This window comes from Solea senegalensis, linkage group LG1 (assembly GCF_019176455.1).
Source record: "Solea senegalensis isolate Sse05_10M linkage group LG1, IFAPA_SoseM_1, whole genome shotgun sequence".
NCBI classification, from domain to species: Eukaryota; Metazoa; Chordata; class Actinopteri; order Pleuronectiformes; family Soleidae; genus Solea; species Solea senegalensis.
Genome location: NC_058021.1, coordinates 4,553,459 through 4,575,577, shown reverse-complemented (window position 1 = coordinate 4,575,577; position 22,119 = coordinate 4,553,459). Strand labels below are relative to the sequence as shown.

General features: G+C 39.7%; 1 protein-coding gene across 1 annotated transcript in view; it reads right to left on the bottom strand.

Moving 5' to 3' along the window:
- The window catches only part of LOC122765570 (zinc finger protein GLIS1), a 49,389-nt gene extending 32,728 nt beyond the window's left edge, over positions 1–16,661 (bottom strand). The window contains exon 1 of the mRNA XM_044019947.1: positions 16,470–16,661. The gene's annotated coding sequence lies outside the window, so the exon portion shown is untranslated. The remainder of the gene's footprint in view (positions 1–16,469) is intronic.
- Positions 16,662–22,119: the final 5,458 nt, after the last annotated feature.

The window sequence follows — 22,119 nt, the reverse complement described above, 5'->3', positions numbered from 1 at the left end:
GGATGAGTAAGTTCACGTCTGTAGTTATATTAGCTGACGAAGGACTCACTAAGTGTAGGTTCAGGCCCATAGTTTCCGGGTATAGTCGGGTTTACAGTTTTATGATCTTTCCAGTAACTCACTGGAGTTGCCCCGCCCCTCTACCACCACCACCACCAGAGCCATGTAGCAGACCAATCATGGGAACTGTGGCCGAGTCTTAATTAGAGAGGTTGCGACGTGTCTAAGGCTTGAACTGGATTAATGACACATGTGGTTTGGTGTGTTTTAAACACGATAATTGCAACCTTGTACCTGTTGCTGCAAGAACTAAAACCAATATTAGAGTTTTGAGGTCAAACTGTGGGATTTTACATCCAAACAAAACATTAGACTCACTGTAATCCAAGACTAAATCTGATTAATCATCCTGTACTGTAGAGCCTCCCTTTTCAAAAGACATCACAATACCTGCATATAAACACCAACTCATATCACATAAATCTTAAAAATACAGCAGCAAATATAGCAAAAAGCAGTGTCTGTTCACATACCACTTTGGTCCGTTTCCAAAAGGACGAGTCAGACAGTAAAACTAAGAAAAGTGTCCCACAAAGCCTCAGCCGAGCCACGGAACTTTATAAAAGAGCAGGACCATCTCATGTGGTGTCTCTTAAAGACTCACTCACTGAGGTTAGCTAAACACAGCTGTGGCGTTTCAGGACAAGCAAATGTGTAGTTGTCTCAACAATAAGTACTTTGGTTCTTAAATTGCAAACTTTTTTTTTTTGTTCTTTTAGGTTCAACTGAAACATGGGAAACAGATCCTTATTGAAACAAGAAAAAGTGAATACACGGATGAAGTTTCCTAATCCCGTTCTTCCCAGATGATCCTCGGTGGTGTTACGGAGGCGTCAGAGTGGATTTGCAGTGACAGACTCTTGCAAACATGGGGCCTTTTAGCTGAATTTGCATCAGGGAAATATTATATTCTGTCATTATTCATTTACTCTCTATAACCTAACACTTAATATAAAGGAATTTGAAGCTCAGCACACGTAGATTCTCATAGTTTCATATTGTGAGGACGTAAAGCAAAAGAAAAATTGTGTTATCAGTTCATCAGGTGCATGTGACCACCACATTCGTGGAAAAATTACGCTTTCTGTTATGTATTATGACTAAAACCAAATGTCCAAATTCTTTATGGACACAGCCAGTGAATAGCGTCTGCATGAACTCGGAGCAGCTGGTCACTCCTGCTTTGAAAGCGGCACTAAATCAATGATTTTTCATTTTTTATTGACAGTGTCTCAACTGACGTGTGTGTAATGTGAAAATATCACCCAACTGCGATTCCCCCAGAGCTGTGTTGAGCATCGAGACGTGTTTGAGCTCATTATTTTGGCTTTTACTGCCCATAAGTCTTGGTTTGGTCTCACTGCAGCCGACAGCTGTTACCGTGTAAAAAGCTCAGACGAGCCTGCTGTGCACCAGATAAACAGATAACACTTGCAAACAGCCAGGAAACGCATGTGGATTTAGCAGCGACAGAGTCAGAGATTCGGCTCAGGAGTTTGTGGAGGTCAAAACAGAGATAAAATTAGTCAGTATTGGACATAGGTCATCAGACGGGACACAAGTGGGGAAAACACAATGACGACAACCACTGGATAGGACAGACTTTTTTGATCCTTTTGAGAAAACTGCCATTTTGAAGCCTTGACTTTTGCAGTTTGGACAGTGTCACATTGTAATTGTATTTTACAAAGGGATGTGTTTTGTTGGGGATGAGCTAGCAGGTCATTTACTACAACCTAAATCATACCGTCTTTGAAAATATACACCATTAGAGCTGCAACTAATGATTATTTTATGTGTCCATTGTTTTCTCGGTTAATTAAGAGTATTTGTTTTGGCCCGAAAATGTCAGGAAATGTTAACCAGTGTTTCCCGAACCTCAAAATGACGTTCTCAAATGTCTTGTTTTGTCAACAAAACCAAACTTTCAGTTTTGATGATTTCTTTGTGAAACCAGAAAATATTCACATTGAAGAGGCTGAAAAATCAGGCAAGCTTTTAATTTTAATTTAGTTTAGTTTTAATTATTAAAAAAGACCTTAAATTTAGTAATCAATTAAGCGAATAATCACTGCGGCCCTAGTCACCACGCTGTGGCGACGAAGACCTGAAAGTAGGGATTGGAACCATAAACTCCTCTGGAAATGTTTACTACTTTATGTTGTAAAATCAAGTGAACGTGTCACGTTTCATTGTCTAACATTAGGGAGTCGCTAGGCAATTATTTGTGAGCAGAAAAGGTTTGAGTTTTAAGCAGGAAGTTGTCTAATCACTGTCAAAATAAGATACAGAGACATGGATTTTGCATCATCATTGAATCCTGATTTTTTTTTTTATTTCTTTATTTTTGTTAAGAGGAGGAAAATAAGTGTTGTAAATCTTATTTCCTGGATTTGAGAAAAAATATATGAGGCAATTTTGCGGGGTAGAAATTCCCACGTGTGCAGTATATTTCAGGTTAGGACAATATGTTTGCGAGGGAATAAATCCTCATAAATGTGGCTGACTGGGCACAAAAGAAAACATCTGAATTACATAACTAGTTTCACAACTGTCGCTTGTGTTATTACAAAGAAGACATTAGAGACTGGTATCCAAGCAACACAGAAGGTTGGCGGCAGAGTGAGAGTTTACACTTTTCTTTATTTGTGCAATAGGCTTGGCCCGTGTTTTTAAAATAGGTTAATACTGCGAAAGCAATTTTCATGGACCCAAATGGCATGTGATGATAAATTATTATTAAACTATGTTCAGGTCATTAACCTTTATTTGTTCAGAGGAAATTGAATAAGCATACTTTTGGTTTTCCGACATCTGGCTGCTTTACATTCTTACAGTGACACACACTTCACTTCACCAGTGAAATTCACAGCGTGACCACAGATCCTGCTGGCAGATTCTCTGCTCCTCAAAACTGACAGTTGTTTTTGGTTTTGTTGACTTTTGGTTTGTTAGATATTTAATTTTAGCATGATTTCTTTTTAAACCAGTCCCTGAAACAAATCAGTAACCGTGAAAAACAAAACCAGGGTCCATAACCTTGTTTTCCTTTCCTTCCTCGTCTTATATTAGGAGTGATATAAACAGGATACAGTGTAAACTAGATTGTGTGTGAAAAATATTGAAATTACAAGAGCAGAATGATTGCACAGACAAATGCTATTTGTACTATTTAAGTTTGAAAATGACTGTTAATTTCTGTAGGTGCTGATGACACAATGAGATAATTAAATGAATTAAGTTTCTCCAACAAGAAAGTGACTGAGGGTCTAGTTTGGTTGTTAGTGTGCCAGTCAAGTGAAAAAAAAGACATATGAAACGTTACCTAGTTCACACTATAAGATTATTTTTATGACGCAAAATGAATCCATTCATAAAACAACATACAGAAATAATGAATTATAACTTGATGTTAACCCTCTTATAACCACCATGATAATCATGTTGCCTTTATTTTGATTCTGTGGCTGTAGAATTGTCAATAAACCATCAATGACTGAGTGCTTTCTGTCCATTTTTTCCAAGATAACTTTCCCTTTCAATATCTGGCAGTTATTCAACCGTTTAGGTACAGAGAAGCTGACGTCAGTTGCTGTGCCAGTCTCAGCTGACGCAGGGCGAAAGGCGGGGTCACACCCTGGACAGATCACCAGTCCATAGTTTTTAAATTTTCTAGATATCACAAACACTCTAGGATTTACGGTAATGAGAAGTACGAATGCCAAATGGTCACAGAAGGGTTAAGTGGCGGGAGTGGCCGCGAGTTTGAGACCCGTGCTGTACATATTGAGTTCAAACCTATTGCTGAGTAAGGAACTTTAATCCCTCCTGGTGTGGGACGAGCAGCTGCTCACACACTGAAGGTCAATCTGCTGTCGGTCTAATTGTTTGATCCGACATGTAGAAGAATTTGTTCCTCCAAAAACACGATGTACTCTGCATGCAGTGATGAATATGCATAACAGCTGAGCAACATGTTCTGTTTTTGTTCCATCTTTGACTCCTCTAAATGATTTTGTGGTTTTTTACCGACTGCCAAATGACTATTTGACTGTATTTATTTTTACTGAGGGAAGGGGCCCAAACTGAAGCTGCTGACCTGACACTGGAAGCTGCAGGAGGAGCCAGACTGTTGTTGTTAGCTGTTCACCGCTACCGCTACCTTTTCTTTTTCATTTTCCTTTTTTTCAAAACTTAAGTGAACACTGAGTAGTTCATGCGAGTCACTGACGCCGGACAGACCTTCAAGCTGTAGTCAAACATCGAGAGCTCGACCTATGAGGATTTTTGCAAGTCAATGCGAAAAATGAGCAGCCGATACATATTGTACGCAGAAATATATTTAATTAGAGCTGAAACAATTACTCGATTAATCGATTATTAAATGAATTCAACTATTTTGACAGTCGATTAATTGGTTTGAAGATTTTTCATTATTAAAACAATACGTCTGATTTTTTGCTTCTTAAATGTGAATATTTTCTTAATTTCTTTGCTCCAGATCCCAAAGAAATCATTCAAACTGAATCATTTTGGTTTGTGGACAAAACAAGACATTCGAGAACATCATCATTTGCACTAATAAACATTTTCTAACATCATATTGACCAAACGATTACTCAACTCATCATGAAGATAATCGACAGATTAATCGATTTTGAAAATAATCGTTAGTTGCAGTTGCTTATTAATAGTAATAATTTAGATTTTACTCAATTGAAGTAGCTGCCTCGAGAAAATATTTTATTATGCCAGTGTATTTTTGTTATGGTAAAAAGGTCAGAGAGAGAGAGAGAGAGAGAGAGAGAGAGAGTTGGTGCAGAAACACCTGTGCAGTCAGGTCATGCCAGGGGTAACAACAATCTGGACTTTGGTTAATGCCACTGACGAGGGCCACATGTCTGCAGGCTGCCACCTCGTTTCTGAGCGTGCCAGTCTCGTTCTTTCAGCCAAGTCTGCTGCAGAGCGGGCGCCGGGGAGTGGGTCAGGCGCTGAGGACAGTTTTTCCAAACAAGCAGAAATCTCTGCACCATCCAAGTGAGAGATGGGCTTAATGAAGAAGGCAGTGTGAAGCGACGGCAGTGATGTGACAAATTCCGGCACCTGGAGCCAATAAAGACTCGATGACACAATGTCATGTCTAAATTATGAGTCTGCTCAAAGAAAAAGTCTGTTCAGGCGACAAAACCAGTGAAGAAACTGACGTTTCCATCCACGGGTCACGGTTTTCTGTTTGGTTTGGTTGTTTTTTTTTCTATTTTTCTTCTAACATGTATCAGATCTATAGCCTAATAATTAGATTTTTCTTTCTTTTTTTTATCAGATATTCTTAAGGACATATCATGCAATCATGCAACAACTGAAATAATGAGGCAGCTGGATTAGGGATTAAGCACATCATTGTAACAATCCAGAGATTTTGAAACAGTAAGAGGAGAGACATTGCTGTATTTACACGTTTATATATTTATTTTAGTTTCCATTCCATTCTGACACTGCTTGTGTCAGTGTTTTAGAAAGATGCTCACTTGTGTGGCTTTCATAAAGTGGGCGGGTCTACAAAACGGTGTTTTTCATCTCCCACTCCGAATCAATGTAATGAGCAGTCACAGTTGGCTTCCAGTGGCCCTGGAGGTCCATCCAGAACCTCTTATATCTTTGACAATTCGTCGTAGTGTCTCTTCATAAAGTTCAGGAATTGCTGAAATCCTGCATCCTCCACGGCATAAGGCTGCACATCTTTCGCTATAAACACCCCGATTGCTTTACTTGCCTTTTGACCTGTCTGACTTCTCACCGAGTGCCTGTTTAATGCTGCGGGGAGCAGAAGTTGCTTTTTCTTACCCGACTCTCTCTTCCTTGTGCTGTCAAGCGTCACACTGGTGTGATGTCTCCGCAAGATGCAGTAGCATATTTGAAGTAACGTAACGTGCAGTGTGTTGTGCAGTGCTTACATGTAGTTACAGGTGAGAGGCGGACTACACCCTGGACAGTGTTTTTATGCTTCTATACATATTATATACAATATTCCACATTTCTGTACTTCTTTATCTGAGATATAGTGCAGTTTCTACATTGCTTCTAAGCATGATAAAATATTATGTATATTTATAATGGTTTTGTTTTGTTTTTTTACAGCTAATAAGTTGTACTTCTGGGCTTTACTTTAAGGAACAGTTCAACGTTTTGGAGGGTAGGGTAAACATGACACTACAGCAGCAGATAATCTTAAACTTAACACAAAAATTTGCTGGCAACCGTGTTAAACAGCTAAGCCAAGTTCCTTTCAAGAGCCAGGTTGTTTATAGTCTTTATGATAAGCTAAGCTAAATTCAGAGACCCCTGCTTAAGAGCAACATTTTTGACAGCATATGCATAAAGTCGTATGAGTTGTAACCTGGTTATTTACTGGATATCGGTGTTTTTGACACTGTGGCCTGTCAAAATGGCTGCTGTGCAAAGGGCCCATCAACTTGTGTAATTTTTTGTAATTGACGTTTAAACCAAATACATTTGTCATTATAGTCACTGCTACCCTTAGGCACTCACCATTTGAGTGCAGCTTAAGTGACTTATGACCAATTTACCTGATTTTGAAAAAAAAAAAAACACATTATCTCATCTTTCTGTCTCATCAAGAGCAGATCCGTCTATCAAGTCCTCCTCTCCTGTACAACCAAGTCCGTTTTCATTCATTCTTTCTGGACTGGAGCCATCAGTGCTCACCTATCACTCTGCCAACTCCTCCTGGCAAAACTAAACATTTACAAGCAGGTGCAAATCTGTGAGAAACTCTGGCTGAGTGCAGATGGCAGGAAATTCCAGTGAAATGACAGTGACTCAGTCCAAACCACAACACAGTGTGATCGAAGCCTGTGAAGCAGATACAGCAGCAGCAGCGGCAGCGGCGGCGGCGGCCAATACACTCGACATGGACTCAACCAGTCTGATTGCCAGCGTCTTGAAATAGGAGCAGCTTCACAGGACGTCTGTTAAAACTCTTCACCGACTGGCCGAGTCTGGTGCGGTGGATACTCGCGGACTCCGACGTGTCTTTCCAAAACGTATTTTTGGAAGGTATTTAGTCGAAGAAACACTTTGCGAGGAGAATTAACATCAAAGGGTCTTTGTAAAGCCTATGTTTGGTGACCCAGTATTTTAGCCAAGAGTTTATCAAGCTACACTATATCCTGATGTGACAGCAACGTTTGTTTTACACTACAAACAGACAGTGTTGTGATGACAAATCCACTGCTTGCTCTCTCAATCTGATACTGGGGTTGGGGATAAAGGGTTGTTTCTTTTTGCAATTTTATATATTCTGTTATAAGTACAATAAGTTTAATGATTATTATTTAAGGTAACAAAATAATATTATAGCCTTCGATACTGAAGATGAACAAATAACTTTTTTTATATCTATATTTCTACAGTCCACCACCTAAAGAGGACTCTGGTCCGCAGAAAGTTCGTTTGAGGCCCCTCTGGACTTCCTGGTATTGTGTCTATTAAGTCTGCGGTGAAGTCTGGAAATCTGGATTCAGCCAAGCTGTTTGAAAACTGCCAGGAGAAGAATAACATCCGTACTTCAGTAGTTTGGTTACAACAATAACAGCTTAGCCATGGATTAGCTTAGAGCGATTCAGAAACAGTCACAAACGCAATATTATGACCAAGACTCAAACAGATCAACAGTGATTGAAATGATGCAGGATCAAAACTCAACATCACCTCAGTGTTACTTGCATGTGAATAAATCCCCCTATTTTTTTCTTTTTTTTTAAATGAGGCAGAGAGACGTGGCTAATTTCAGGGTAAATTTAGCTTTAGTCAAAAAAAAAAAGAGGCAGTAATTTGACCATGAACGTGTCGAGAAAATCTGACAGCAGCTCTTTCCACAGACTGCAGTACATGGTGAAACGATTGGAGGCTAAAGACTCAGTTAAAGCTGCAGTGTGGTGATTTTAGTTGATGATATTCCTCTATTTGTTCATAATGAATAGAAATGATGTGTTTTTATTTGTAGCAACAGCTTAATCGTGATCTCAAGTAGCAGATCTGAGCCCATCTGGTCATTTTCGCCTCACTTGACGGTCTCACTTGTGTTGCCATGCTTTCATTGCAGCCCAAACAGACAAAGTGCTTTTTAGGTTTTGAAGTAGAAGCTTATGCTTGCCAAAAAAAAGAAAGAGCACCGTCGTTCCCTGTTACGATCTGCAGTCTGACCCTTATGGTGATTTTCCACTATACAGTTGTAGTGCGACTCGGCTTGGCTCGGCTCTACTCGGTTTTGTTTGGTTTTTTTTGCTTTTCCATTAGTGATAGCACCTGGTGCTTTTTTTTAGTACCTGCTCTTACGAGCTTCCAAGTGAGCTGAGCCGATGCTAAAATGTGACGTCAACAGACTGCCGGCCACTGACTGGTCAGAGAGCGTCGTCACTGGAAGAGTCGTGAGCACAAGAACACAAGAATCAAACCGAATGATGCCGAACTGTAGATCAGTTAAAAAAAAAGCCAGGAATCTCGATATTTAACGGTCTGCCGGTAAGTCTTTATTTAGCAACAACACTGCTGAAAGCCGGCGATCGCGAGCAAGCCGTTCTGCCATATTTTAGTTCAGTGACTGTGTCAGACAGAGTCTGCGCTCCGAAGTACTGAACTAATCTTTTAAATGAACTCATTCTTATGATTCAGTAAACCAAAAACGTCACGTAGCCATGTTGAGGAAGTACTATAGTAATGGAAAACAACGTGCCTGATACCAAACCGAAAAGCACCATCAGATGTCACTAATCCCCACACACTCGACCTTTAACAACCCGGTGAGATGAGTCTAACCTTCTAACCAAAATCTTTTTAAACAGTTTATTCCCTGGGTACCCCAATAACCACGAAAAGTGTGTGTTTACTTTTTCCTGTAGTTACTTGAAAAGAAATGGAAGTAAGTGCATAAAAAAAGGGGAAAAAGATCAACTGAGGCTGCAGCTGTAGTCGTGCCAGACCACTGCTAACAAATAACAATAGCCTTCTCCACAGGACAGTGAAATTATTGGAATCACACTGCAAATACATGTGGGAGGAGAGAAAACGAAGCCAAGACAGTACAATAAGAAAGAAAAACACTTATTAAAAAGAATTTGTTCTGGAAACACACACTTGGCCCAGATCGTGAACCTAACTTTACTACATGCCAGAACAACACACTGAACAACACAAACCATCAGTCACTGAGAATTCCCTTTTTATTTCATGGTGAATGTTTCTCCCAGAATCTCCAAAACCCGTTACAACTCCTCTCTTTTTTTCTTTTTTCTTTGTTTTTGAAAGAGGTAAATTCATTTTCTTGCAGGAGTGGATGAAATGAGTAAAGCTGTGTGTGCATGTGCTGCGCCGATCCTGCGAGGCGTCATTAATCTTGACAGATCACTTTAATTTAACTGCTGTATTTGTTGTGCTTGCATGTTAGTCTTAGGTGACTCCCAATAATAATATTTAAACTTTTATAGCAGCAACTCCCTCTGCATTGAGTCTGCTGCTCTCTTTAGCATGAGCGTCCCAAGACAAACTAAAGCAAAAGCAGGACGTGATGTTGCCACTGGCTGTGACTGAATGTCCTGCAATAAATATACATTTACTTTGAATTATTCAAATTTTTCTTGGACTATACCTCCTTATTGAGTCTATTTGGCAGTATGCGCCATATGCTGCAACACTGTTAATTGCTGTTGCATTGACTTGATTAAACTCGCTCCTCTCTTGCCAGCCTTCCAGAGAGGACCTCATGGGGAATAAATTAATTTGCTTTATTGTGTTATCCTTTATAAAAGCCTTGTGTCTTCATTTCCAATGTATAAACAGTTAAGGAACAAAGGTGGTTTTTTGTTTTTTTTTAAGCTATAAGAGAAGGCAGGGTTTTTTCCCAGAGGTGCACAGTTTTTTTTTTTGTTGTTTTTTAAAGCAGCACATGATATCAGTTTTTATTTTATTTTTTAAAAAGTATGAAAATATGAGCAGCTCTGTAGTTTATTTCAACTCTCTTTTGGTCTATTTTGGATCATTGTGCTGCTTTTACCACTTTACTTTTCTGGTTCACTCAGCACCAAAGAGGAAACAGAAACTTGTATTAACTTTTATCAGCCCATATTAAAGAGCAAAGAAAGTGTGGAACTTATCTCCCAATTCCTGTTAATATAGCTGCATGTACACTATCAATATAATGAAATCATGTTCCCATAAAGGTATTATAAAAAAAAATATTCAGAGTTGATCTGTCCCGGGTGTACCCCGCCGTTCCCCCCTGCTGTATGTCAGCTGGGATTGGAACCAGCGCCTCCCTACGACCCTCATGTGGATGATAAAGCAGTAGAAGACGAATGGATAGATTCTTCAGAATTGTTGTAAATGCAATCACCCAAAAACTAGGTCAAATTGAGTCAGACAAGGGTTAGGGTTATATGAAACAATAGTTTGTATTTATGAGTGTCATGTAAACATGTTAGTCGGAGTAAAATCAAACTATTATTATATTGGACTGAACAGACCTAGATTATTCAATTCAAATTACGATTACTCCTGCATGTATACGCTTACACGGACTGGAGTCAGACATTTTGTTCTGCACATGTACCAAACTGTCTGCACCGGTCTTTGACCCAGAAGGAAGAGGAGGTGACGTATAAACTGCAGTAATGTTGCAGGAGAAGAACAAACAACACCACGGCTAAAGCTACAGAGAAGACCCACTCACGACCACCTGCAACATTAAACCAATTATGTGTGAATCGAATAACTGTGTTATTGAGATCATGTTTCGTAAGCTATCCTTTGCATTCGAATATCAATACAGTACTTAAACACACAGTAAGTCATTTCTGCCACTGGGGGATCTCTCAATCAAAAAAATACGAGAAGACATAGTTTGATGATGTCGTGAATAAGCGTGGAATCATGGAAACTCATGTTCCATTAGTGACAAACACACACAGTAAAGTGCAAAAACAAAAGCCAGTGCCCTGGCTAACAAGTAGTACCAAATGTTTCCTTCCAAACAATGATGTTTCATAGGGGTCTGCATCAGAATGTATAGCTGTCAATGGTAGTATATGGTAGTATACACAAATATCTGTGCATTTACAATGTGCTTTACGGTAGACACAACGATAAATCATGCAGATAGCATCAGAATCAGAATCAGAATACTTTTATTAATCCCCGGGGGAATTTGTTTTTGATCCAGATGCTCCGTGCAAAGTGAGATAGAAATACAGCATGAGTGGAAACAAGGGCTTAAGATATAGATATAAATAAAACAGTAGAGTCAAGTGTGAGGACCTTGTACATGTTGTTGCCTGTTGCCCGCTCAATAAATTCAGTCAAAGCTCTACTAAGCCTCTATTGTCATTTCACAATAGCAACCAAAACTGAAATGTCTGTTACCTTTTATATAAATACAGATTTCTATGGATTTAAAGGTTTAAGTAGCGTTTCCACTAATATATTACCTGGTATCAGGTACTGTAGATCACTTAAAACTACTTAACAATCCTAAAAAACGTGGGTTAATCTCCAACAACTACAGGAGTCTGGTGTAAAGTCACTAGTCAATCCTGTGTGTGTGTGTGTGTGTGTGTGGGGGTCGCGTATAAAACCAAGTCACCGCAGTTTCACTCAGCCGTGCAGTGATAACTCCGCCCACGTTAAGTAGGGACTTTTTTTGTAGTGGAGATGCAACCTAATCGTGCCGTGTCGTGTCGAGAGCCGGTGGAAATACGCCATTAATGTCATGTCTGTGGTGGTTTGAGTCACATATGCCGAGTGTGTCCCCGTGATACTGGAAACGTTTCCTCTAGGTATGAAGTCAGACGACCTTTGACACTGAGAGACCCGAGTCACTGAGGAAACACGCCAGTTGAGTGAAAAGTGTCGGAGCGTATTTTAGCCCAAGTACTGTATTTCACCGACAACAGCTTTGAACTTGTAAAGTCTTATTTTTACATTGCGGTATTACAACTTTAATTAAAGGATATGATGACACTGAATCAATGAATCTGTCAACCAAGAGAAGGAAAATGGGTTTGCCTGCAACAAAATATGGTTTCAAATCTAACCGAAACACACAGTTATTCTTGTTAGGACTCTGCACTGACTTCCATTTACGTGAACAGCCTACCCAAAGCCTTATCCCAATAACCACAACTAGCTAATGCCTAATCCTAAACTTAATCTAACCACAATTTACATCTAAGCCATAAACTAAATCATTGAGGTTCTGCCTAATTAGGATCAGGCCTTGGTCCCCATGAGGACTACTGGTCCTGAAAAAGCCAGTGTTTATACCAGAAAAAGGTCCTAATGAGGCAACTAAAACAATACATACACACACAACACACATTTGGTTTCTATTCATGTATTGTGAGAGTAACCCCGAGCAAGAATCTGGGGTTTATAATCATTGTGTAGCGATAAACTGCCCTCCATGTACTAACGGGAACTTCTATAATCCCACTAATTCACTGGACTGTGCTTCGAAGAAAAGTGCTGGGAGTTATAATAAATTCCCAAGTAAATATAATTTAAGAAGACATTGGCCAGCAGTACACAGGCCATACAATACACACCAGGAACAATGTAGAAACAGTTACCTCCGATACTCTCAGCGGGTCACATTACCCAGCTGTGTCACCCGCGGTGTTGCAAAAGAGCATGCGGCTCTGGCCAGAAATAACATTTCTGAACCAAACCAAAATGAGCTCTGCTTGTAGGATAATCACTGTTAATGTCCATGAAAGGTATGTAGGGACCTGAGAGAAATGAGAGGTCAACCATTTCATCAGCGTGCTCTGAAACAACACCTCCAACCAGCGAGGGATCACATGTGACAAAGAGACATGATAACATATATTTATGTAAGAGAAAGCAAACGTGTCTGTTGCCTAACACTAATCTGTCCCAAATGACCAGAATCTCTCGGGTGACTTTGAAACCTTAAATGAACACATTAGGTCATCTTGTTCTGTGTAACATAAACACAACTATTAAAAGAGGTTGTGACTTTTTATGACCTCTACTGTCCACCAGAGGGAATTACAGCCATGATTTGTCTGTTTGTATCCAAATGTTAATCAAATTGTCCAGAGGTCAGCAAGAGAGGCTTTGGATCATTAACCGCTCTTATGCAAAACCCTGCAAAACAATTTTTGCTTTGTTTCCAGTCGTCGTTTCCTGCCTCATTTATTGTCCGTCTTTTTAAGTTGAAACCTGGCATCATGGCAGGAATAATGCAAAGAAAAAAAAGTGTATTGCCAACATTGTGCACTCTTTTATGATTTCACCCAAAGGGTGAAAGGTTGACAGCAGCCAATGCCAAACTTTAGAAATTCAGGACATATATATATATATATATATATATGATGCTTTTTTTGGCCTATAGTCTTCCAGTCGCTGCAGTAGATGTAACAACAAACTAACGCCATTTTAGCAGGAAGCCGCATTGTTCAAATTCATAGTCATACATAACTGCCAGCATATAATAATATATACCAGTTAATAGGTCACGCAACTCATCGGAGGTGATGGATATCTGCTGTTCCCAGGAATAAACACCAGAACAGCCTGGGACAAACAAACAGAAGAACATTTCGCCAAATCACCCAACTCCCTGAAAGACGACCGAGTTGGATCACTGCCATACAACACGCTCAAGGCGAGTATAGAAGATGGAGCAATGGAAACACACAAGCAACAGGTTCTGTTTGTGTAGTGATCACGTCCTATTAGGTACAGAATCCATTGCTAATTCACTTTAACATCTTATTAACTTGAATGTGTTTTTATTGTGACGTCTTAGTGTTCACCGGAGTAGGATAAGGGTACATTTATCGGAAAGTTGAAAATGTCACGGTACTGTACTGCAGGTCTGGAACAATGTCCTGGCTGTTTCCATACTGGTGAAATGCACCCGGAGGCATTGTTAGGGTCAGATAAATTCACTCTGTCAGGTTCTGCGATATATTGCTCAATCTCTGCGGATTTAAATTGCCCAGTGATCTCTGGCACAGGCAAATTTCTTCTTTTTTTTCCTGCCAACATGGTGGTGTCAACAAATTGAGTCACATGAGATCAGGAGCTCGCTGTGTTTGGCTGCGATTCTTTTGTTATCCATCCGTTAAATTACAACTGTTAAGTAACAACAAACGATACACAAGGTTGCTTAACGTAAAAGGGGCAGAGATTAAAGTCATTTTAAATTGAGGAAAGGTAAGGTAATGGTGCAGCAACACCGTGAGCTGCAGCTAAACCTAAAAAAGCCTCACAACCCCTCTTAAAAAACATGTCACCTCGTTGTCTCCTCACATCGTTATGTGTCAACTGCTACCTCAGCTCACAACGGAACACACTGAATGTGCGTGCGTACATGTGCACGAGCACAGCACAATGCCAGGTATAAGTGCAGCTCCTTCCATTGTTTGGAGACGTTGGCAGTCACTCTCTACAGCGCTTTGCACTGCGTTTTAAACACTAAAGGTCACTGTTGTACATATTGCATTAAATTAGCTTTAAACATTTATTGGCCAACACATATGGTCTTGTCTCTATTCTGCTATTTTTGGCAGATAAAATAATAATAAAAAACGACGTATATTACAAATATTACATGCATGAAATCAAGTTCTACAGCATTAAGCAGCATTCATCAATTTGTGACAATGGTTTGACAAAGCAGTTTCAACTCCAGGTACTTTTTTTATCACTATTATTATTAGAACTTATGAGACAGAATGGCGGCTGGAGATGTGATTGAAAAATGAGAAGAGGAGGGGATCTCGTCTCACTTTCCAAACACTTAACTGAAGCGTTGGACCATATCACAGATTTTGTCCGTTGGCGTTGCCAAGGCCAAGGATGAACTGTCATCAACACAGTGAACACCACGAGGACGACCTTGTGACGTGATTGAGAGCCCCAGAGAAAGCTAGTTAGTAAGTGGGCCTTGACTTGAGAGTGTCTGTAAGACTCGTTTCAAGACCAAGAATTAAGTGTCAAGCTATTAAATTAAGATTGTTAAACCTGTCAAAGATACAAAAAGAGAAATTCTGCATTTCAGTTGAATTATTTTGTATATTCATTTGTTTGCTATATACAGTGCCTTTATGAGGATCCACAACATTACATGGAAAATGGAAAAGTATGGTTTTAAAGCCTCATAAACAGCGGCTCCAGCTTTTAACTTGAAACCCAATGACTTATTTTGAAACGGTTGTTTACATTCTGAAAAGTCAGCGAGAGGAAAACAGACCTCTAAATTTTAAATGCTCTCACTATTTTCTTGTCCCGGTGTGAAATCGAGGCGAACGTGCACTGCCAGGGCAAACAATATTTTAGGGCGAAACAAATCCTGGCATGCTGCTGTCTCTTTCGCGAAACGCCATGCTCCATCTGAACACTTGAGCAAACAATCTGAGCATCTGTTAAAATAATCACTGAGTCATTGGTATTGATCAACAACCTGATCAACCTCCCATGGCATATTGGGGAAATATTGTCTTTCCCGGATCAGTGCAAACCTTATTTATTGCTGCTTTAATAGCCACATTTTTAGGATTAAATTGGGGAAACTATAAAATTATTGATGGTTATTCAATGCTCGCTGCATACACCTCTGTGCAAAGGGAACACTGGGCAGATGCCTGCGTCCATAAAGCCCCGAGTCCCCAGCATAAGCTTTATGTCAGTGATACCATGAGACTAATGATTAAAACAAGCCTCCTCATCTGTTTGACTTTCAGTAAGCCAGATTTCCACCCCCTGCGCAGCACTTTTCATTCCAGCTACATGACATAAATCAGTGGACTGCAGAGGAGTGGAAAGGAAGAGTCCCACAAGTAATAAGAAGGAAAAATATCACAGGGAACCATTTGGGTAAGAGTTCACTGCAGTGTAGAGTAGCCTGTCCATTAATTGCCTTCTTCAAATATCCTGGTTGCACAATATCAACACTTGTTGTGTCATAATCCAGAAGATTCAGTGGGGAAGGTTTCTTAACAAATTAGTATTTCATTTTATTTTTTACTATATAGAAACTATAGGCACGTTAGTGATTGGGAGGCATCAGTCCTTCATCCATCAATCAGTGGCTCATGTCACTGTGAGTGATCACATGAGCTGACAACATCCACACTGATGTCATTGTGCCATGACAGAAAAACATAAAAAAGTGTCTCACTTAATGTTGATTAAATGAAACATAATAAGTAGATTCAATGTGCATTTAAAGTTGTCCCACACTCCTTTGTATCTACAACACAACATGACTCCCATGGTAACGTGTTCATCTTCACTACAGTTCCTTCTCCTCACTGAAAACAAAACACATGGAGAAAAAAGAGTTGCAATTGTAGCGCCGTTCTTACCGTGGATGTGTCCACTCATGGTTCACGGCTCGTGGGCTTGTCACGTCTGTGCCTCGCGTTGGCTGCGCGCGGATTGTGCCTCCCCACACAGTCTGTGCAGCGCGAGCTCACTGGCTGCGTTGGCTGTGCTTTGCTGCGCGTGAGCGCGCGCACGGACGGACGGGCGGACGGACTGGTGGGCGGGCACGCGCACTTATTCCTCCTCCTATTGAACATATGATGGGAACCCACAGGGAAGCCTGAGTGTCTGCGACTCTCAATAGTTCTTTTTTATAAGTATGGATTGTAGTGTACGGTGTTTTTAATTTCAGGGGGCGGGTCAAGAGAACATGCCCACTTTTCTAATCACATGCTCTGAGGGAAAGAAGCCGAATACAACACACACCAACTATGCTTCTATGAAATGACACAAGCCTTATTAACATGCAGGTTTGAGGGGAACTGGTTTTGTTTTAAAGCTGTGCAACAGGACTAGCTTATCTGCAGTCATGCAGCGTAAAGTCTCTTACCAGAAAATGACTTTGGTAGAAGTTGAAGTCACTTAAGGTATATGACATTTACTGTAACTAAGTATGAAAAGTAATTTTCTGATCTAAAATGTACTTTAGGTACTGCTCGTCTATACGTGTCCTTGAGTAAGACACTTAACCCCATGTTGAGGTGTGAACGAGTATGAAAGATGTGTGAATAGGAGAAAACTGTAGTGTAAAGCAGCTCAAGACTAGAGAAGCTCTATATAAATACAGACCATTACCAACTCTTCTTCATCTGATTTTATTTGGTAGTAACACGTAAAGATAGTTCGAGGAAATGTAGTGAAGTAAAACTTACTAAATATAAATAACAAAGTACAAAAATGTGAATTTTGTACAAGGTGATTAACTGGTTGGACACTTTATCAGAGTCTGCAACAACTGGCGCCGCTCCAGCCAATAACAGACGAAGATATAGTGATAGCAAATGACATTGGCTCAACAGTGGGGAAAAAGGGGGAGAAAGAGAGATACAACATAGAGAAGAGAACAAAGTGCATAAAGTCTACGTGTTGAACATGGATGGAGCATCGTAGCTTTCTCCCTCTTCTTTGGCCAGATAACTTCTGCCCAAGTTTCCCTCAATCACCTGAGCAGCGCCACTGCAAGGAGACATGAATTAGCAACACCTGGCAAGTGAAACTGGCAGGGACCGTTTACTTCAGAGTGCCATCATTTATCTATCTATAAATTGCAGGAACGTCTGTCTGTGTGTGTCTGTCTGTCCGTTATATATATTCGCATATATCTCGAACCGATGGTCCAATTGATTTCAAACTTGACAGATGTCTTGCTACGGGCAAGGGTAAGTGCAGTGCCAGTTTGATGTTGTTTGGATAAGTAATGCAAAAGACCTCGGTAAAAGAAGCACACATTGGCTTTCACCGCTCTACTGTAGCCACTCCCCTTCTCACTCACACAGCACTGTGGGCTACCTGAGAGGATAAGTGGGTAAAAACTTAAGCGTGTACAAGACGTGTGGGTGATTATTATGTCTGACCTCAACGATGCATTAAAATGAGTCAGCAGATTTTGCTAAATGCAGTTTGCTTGCATTACAATGAGTCAGTGGATTTTGCAACAATACGCCGACAAACACAGGTATCCAGTGGCTATTCAAAACTATGTAAAACATGATGTGCAATAAACTGACACTTCAAGGAAAAATATACACCATGTGCCTTAATCTCTGACTATACCATATTCCATACCATATAACCAAATTATTCAATTTAATGTCTGAATAACACTGAAACCAAAATAAATAAAAAAATGTCATGTTCATTTTTTTTTTTTAAAAAAGGTACAAATGTCAAGTCACAAAACCACAACTTTGCTCCTTCCAACTGAATTATGCTCCATTTCTCAGGTTCCTGTGAGCTCAATACTTGTCCCTGAAGGATTTTAATACAGCCCTGCATCTATTACAGTCCACAAAATGACAGATTTATTACCTTAAAGATGGATCACATACTGTACAGGCCATATGATCATCATATTACACATGGGAATATAACGCAGTTTACATACACAGAAACGGTTTGTATTTACCGTGTAAGTTTATTTTGAATTCAGATGGTATAACTAACAGTTGTGATTATTTTGTGATATTAAGCAACTTTAATGCCATTAGTGTTAGCTGATGTTAGTGACATTATGGAGGATCCCTTTAAATATTCCCTTTTCACTTCTGTTCTCATCTAATCATTTCATCATGCCCTTCACGTGTCACTGAAATGTATTTGATAAAAACATAAACTACGATAAACAACTCGGACCTTTGTTTTGATCCTCTTGTTATCCATGTAATATTTATAAAAACTCATAATAGGTAATTCATCTTCTGTGTCATATTTGCAGTCATTAATTTCTTCTTCTTCCTCTTCTTGATATCCTTTTAATGGCATCACATTAATTTTCTTTTTTTTTTTTCCTTGTGTAGAAATAAATAGAGGTCATTCTGCGGCATGTGTGCAGCTTCATGCAGCGTGAGTCTGTCATTTATCAAAGAGTTGGTGGTTGATTTTCGGTGCCTGTTTTCCACATACTGAAACGTCTTTAAATGCAAAAATAAACCCATTAATTGTATAATGCAAAACAAAAAGTGTCAGCCTAATATATACAAAACAGTGTTATAGCTGCTTCTCCCCTGTGGGTCTTCTGTAAGTAATAGAGGGTTCACATGTTTCTGGTGTTTTTATTTTCAGTGGTATTCCTATAATTGTATATTCAGTGTGTTTGTTGTGCTCGGACTTGACCTTTTGCTGACCATACGCTGGTTCCTGGTCTGCAGATTTTCCCGTTGCATTTTGGCATCTGTCCGCTCTGTAAAATGTAGAAATCATCCTAATTACAGTATGGGCCATGCTGGGGATCAACGAAGGTGAAGTGCCATTACACAGGAGTGACACAATTTCTGATATTAAACCTGCCAGCAGAGCTATACAGACACCCTTCTTGCACCCTCTGTCCACTTGTGTTGCATTTTTAGAGGGTATTGACCCAATAGCCCAAATGCTTATATAATGTGTATCTGCCTATATATTTTTTCAGTGCAGAACTTAAGAAGAGCAGTGACTCAAAGACACAATTTATTTTTGTGGTTATGATCTAAAGCTAAAAAACACACGTGACTGGGCCGAGTGCAGCTTCTGCGATGACGGGACATAGCACATGGGTGGTTGACAGAGAGTGTGAGGGAGACTTGCATAAATGCTGCAGACCAGGGGCAAGAATTAGGGCCAGGTGTACGCGAAGAGCCGCTTCACATTTTGGTAAGCGTTCATACTCAAACAAGGGTTGCCTCAATGTAGTGTTCTACACATGCATACTCAATCTCATATTCCATTCCAGTGGCGACAATTTCTGAGAAAGTTGCCCTCTTTTCTGTTTCCTTCTATTCTTTTCGCATTGACTAGTATGTGTGGGTACTAGTGGCACCCAAAACAAGGAGACAGTCACTGCAGTTTCGTGCAGCCGTCGTATGGCGACCCCACCCACGCTGAGGAGGTACTATGAAGTAATGGAAAACGACGTGCCTGATACCCAATCCGATTGGAGTGGAGTAGAGTGGAGTAGTGCTAGAACTGTATATTGAAAAAGCACCATTATTGTAGCCGTTGTGCTTCTGTCTCGCCACCATCAGTTGTGACATAAACACATCCCATCGCTACAAACAAAATAACTAAACACTGCGAACAAAAAGAGTCAATAATCAGCATTGAATGTAACAGATATTCATTTATGTTCAAAAGGTTAGAAACAACAGCTTTAAGTTATCTTGTTGAAATGAACAGAAAAACAGAAATAATTCACCCTTGTAATACTCAAAAATAGCTTTATAAACTATTCTTTTCAATAAAAAAATTGAATTACTCAATTTTAAATTCATATTGGCTCTGTTTCACAATTTTACAAACACATCTGCTTTTAATACTTTGTTTTGGCTTTTTGTACAGTAAACCTTTAAGTATCGCTCCAATTGTATTTTCTCCCTTTTACTGAAAAAAGTAATTTTGTTCTTGCCTTGCATTTTATTTGTATTATTTTTAATATTATTGTATTACTTGTGTATGTAATAGACTTAATCCTATATTTTAATACAGAAAAACTAATTTGCATTGTCTGTACTGACAAGTAAGTTTCTGGGTGAAGTGCCTCACAGTCAATAACATGTATTGCACCTTTAGTCCATCTCTTGTTTATAAAGCATAATCCACATCCTCTCCACATTTGCACAAATCACATCAAAAACTTGGACACCCTGTATGACAACCTGTCAAATCCCCTCAGCCATTTATCTTGCACTGTTGAGATTAACAGAAATACACAGAAGAGGCAAACAAACAAAGGGAACCTTTCATCTGATTAAACAGTGAAACTGAGAGTCTGACTTGTATTCCTGATTCCTGAGATGATGCAAAGAGCTGTAAACAAGTCCTCTGGGAGGGTGCGCTAAACAAAACCAGATGGACCAAAAACAATTCACAAAAGAACATATTCTCCGTGAAAAATTGAGACATTGTAGAGGGTTCCATCTCCTAACTCAACACAGAAAACAGCTGGTAGTGGTTTCTTCTAGTTGCCATCCTGTCTCTCTCCCTCCTCAGGTGCAGTAAACTCATTCAGAAATATTAAAACAGAACTTTTTTTCACAGTAAACATCACAACTTGTCATACTAAAGGAAAGAACAGTTGTTACTAATAACATTAACAATGGTTCTGTTCTTCTGTTCTTCCCAAGTGTCCCAGTTAGACCTGACAGCGTGACAGTGGGGCAGCACGAACACTACCAGGACCCTGAAGCTGAGGCAGCTACGAACAATTCAGCCACAATTACATTTATTGGCTGCATCTGTGCTTTTCCTACAGTGACATATCAAAACATCTGTGCTCAGAGAAAAAAAAAGGGGGTCTATCGGTAAAATGAGATAAACACAACTACAGTGAGATGATGGTCACATACATTGCCTGTGCTCCCACCATTATTTTCAATGGAGCTTTAAAAAGGTACATTGAACTCAATCGTAACCACAAAATAAATCTGATGGGTCACACTGAGTGAGTGTGAATATGTTTGTTTGTATGACTAATTAATGACAAACTATTGAGAAGAGACTGATTCATTGTCTCTTGTTGGCTCCAACTTCTTGTATTAAAGATTTGTTGCTTTCCATTGCATGTGACAGTAAACTGAATATCCTTGTGTTCTTTGGACAAAGAAATTGGTTTTTTTTGGACATTTTCTAGACAAAACAATCCACCCAGAACGTAATTGGCAGTTTGACGAAAACATTCTTTTTTTTGCCGGACCTCGCGAAACACTTTACACACAAGTGTTAGTAGACAGCATCCTTCTTCAGAGAATCCAGGTCGTGTATCAGGGCTGTGAACTAACTGAACTACATTCAAGTGAACAAGTCACACGGTAAAGAGAGAGTCACTATCACACCAGGGAATGCACAGGTATACTACTAACAAATAAAAAGCAGTTCTTTGAAATGGCAGCATCGTTAAAGAGATTCAGGTGAAAACCAGTGTTTTGAGCTCTGGACATCACGTGACTCGGTTCCTATGAGTCGCCATGTTGTCAGCCTGTGATGCTGTGATATATCGCA